The following is a 2,748-nucleotide window of genomic DNA, read 5'->3' on the forward strand; positions in this document are numbered from 1 at the left end:
CTCCAGCGAATGCTGGTGCTCATGTCCAGCTAGCTCGAAGAGGAGGCGCGCGCGATGCGCAAGCATGCCCCGGATTCGCCCGCAATTGCGCATCGTTCCTTCGTCCACCTTCCCGCGTAATTAACGCGTCCGTGCATTACTCGTTTCACGTTCTTTTCGTCCACCCACGTACTCTCGGATCCCGCATAGGGTGGAGGGCAATGTTAACGTGCCTCTATACAGGGGGAGCGATCCTTTTTAACACTTTGCCTTCGAGGCGACAAATGTTACATAACATTTCAATAATTAATATTTTTCGGAGAAATTTGAAATGAAGGAATAACTGTTCACGTCATAATTAACACTTGTTGATATGCGATTGTAAGTGATTCTCCTTTTTTATTAGAAGACGATGATTTGAGATTTTTCTCGCTATCATATCGCAACTTTGATTGTATTTGATTTTGATTTGTATTTGATTTTGCTCGTCGTCTGTAAGAACTTTGCATAGCACGCAAGAAGACGAAGCGAGAATGCATCGTGCGAGTCAGTATGCACTTTCGTCTGGAGGATGGTTGGAAAATCGTGTGAGACGTTAATATGGAAACAACTGTAATAACAAGAAAGTGAAAAGAGATCTCCTCGGCGACGACGTATCGTGGCGAATGGTAATTTTGTTTAAAAACCAGGAATAACGAAGCGTTGCACTCGCGCGAGAAGCATTTCACATCTCGAAGCTTGGACGGATAATGGCCGGAACGTAAATACATGCATCGAGTTCGTTACCCTAACGTCCAACTAGCTCGTTGTTACAGCCACTCGCCTAACAGCTAATTAACCGTTCCGAATAGACTTTCGTTTACGATCGATTTTATTTCTATCGCTGGGTGCAATGTCCGACTGTAATCGCAGATGGTTGCTTCACCGTTCGCCGATAACTGAGAAAAAGTTGACAATATCGTTGGACTTTCCCGATATTCGCTAGTTCGGAATGCGACAAATTTTCTCCCTTTCAATGGTCTTATATTCCCACCAATAATTTTAAAATCCAGTGGAATCAAAGGCCAACTGTTTTGCTTATTTTATATCGAAAAATTTGGTAAACTAGTTAACTTAAAATAACGTTAAAAATTGTATGTCTTGCATGTTTAAACGTGCATCTGCTATTTCCTATTCCAAAAGCCCATTTTATCGGTAATTATTCTAGCAAATCGTTCAATCAAACGAACTTCGTTAAATGAAATTATTTAGTTAATGTTAAATTACATTTTTTATTGTTCTGATGAAGGAATCTCGCCAAAAAGGGACACAACATATAAATATATCACCTTATATATCACATGGGTTTTACCTTATCGTGCCTAAGTTGATTACATCATTTTTCTAATTTTTTAAATCTACGTAACGGGCTACTCGTTTGACACTACCCAATAATTTAATTGCATAACATTAATATAGCACTGCTTGAGTCCAATTATCGCGTTACGTTTAACATTCCGTATTACATTGCTGTAACATGGCAGAGAAAATTTCGTATAATAGTACTCGTTTGCCGCGAAGAAATGAAATTGACGGTGTTTTTTGGCAGAATGTTATCTGGTTCACATTAGAACCTCCCTGATAATAAATAAATTCATCATTTCTATTTCGCGACGAATAAAACAACTAACAAAGACACCACCATGGACACATAGACAGCCGTCGACGTTGCCGAATTGCATTGATCCGAGTCACAAATTTTGCAATCTTTATTGTTTTCTCCGCATAAGTGTTGATTAAACGTGCATCCTCTGGTTGTGGTGTTGCCTGTAGAACAAAGCAAAGATTTCGAGTATACTGGATGATTTTATTTAGAGAGAGAGAGCAAATTCCATGTTTATTTGCCTGATAAACATTAAAACAACAATTTATTTGCAAGTGACTGTATATGTATAAGTAACTCTTTAAAAGATTTAAAATATCGATCGATTCTTAGGGTTCCAAAACTGAATAATTGGGTTATCCGTCAATCGAACGAATTTTCTCGGTAGAACGAATGTTCGAATCCGATGAAACGACAATTCCAGAGAAGAGTTAAGAGAATTATATACAATACAACATAAGTTACCTTCGCTTTTTTTGAAGCAGTAGACTTTCGTTCCGTCCTGCAATGTATCTATTTGCGCGAAATAGTTGAGTACGCTTCTACGGATTTTTAGACCTGTAAAAGGTACGCATAGAAGATTAATTTATGTAAAAATGTCGTAATAAAAATTGCTTGGACGCTATGCAGGGTGTCGCATAAATCAAACATTCTGTTTAATTATTGATTAATTGCTTAATCAACACAAAATTGCATTTTTATCGACGAGAAAATTTCGTAACCTTTATCTAAAAAAAACCAACAATCTGGAGTTAATATTTGATGGAATATGAATACTTTCACGACACTCTTGTAAATAGTTATATATAGTTAGAATCATCCTGTACACTAACACAATCATTCACACCGTTAAGGACTCGAAAATTTTTTCGCGAATAATCGGTACACATTGTCACGGTTAAGTATAGTAAACGATCACGGAAAAAAGTATCCAAATTATAATAATTTCCTATGATTAGTTCGATACACTTGTAATCTCACCTGCAATAGTTGCTTCTGAAGTCGGAGTAGTTGACTCGGGTTGAGTTGTGGTTTCTGAATTCGGAGTAGTTGACTCGGGTTGAGTTGTGGTTTCTGAATTCGGAGTAGTTGACGCGGTTTGAGTTGTTGTTTCTGAAGTCGGAGTA

General features: G+C 37.7%; 1 long non-coding RNA gene across 1 annotated transcript; it reads right to left on the reverse strand.

The window, feature by feature from the left end:
- Positions 1 to 1,056: 1,056 nt before the first annotated feature.
- Positions 1,057 to 2,742, reverse strand: LOC128889446 (uncharacterized). Its single transcript, XR_008460441.1, has 2 exons — positions 2,087 to 2,742; positions 1,057 to 1,785 (listed from the first exon to the last, which is right to left on the reverse strand). It is a non-coding gene; the product is annotated as an uncharacterized LOC128889446 (long non-coding RNA).
- Between the last annotated feature and the right edge of the window lie 6 nt (positions 2,743 to 2,748).

This window comes from Hylaeus anthracinus, unplaced genomic scaffold (genome assembly GCF_026225885.1).
Source record: "Hylaeus anthracinus isolate JK02 unplaced genomic scaffold, UHH_iyHylAnth1.0_haploid 11997, whole genome shotgun sequence".
In the NCBI taxonomy this organism is placed as follows: Eukaryota; Metazoa; Arthropoda; class Insecta; order Hymenoptera; family Colletidae; genus Hylaeus; species Hylaeus anthracinus.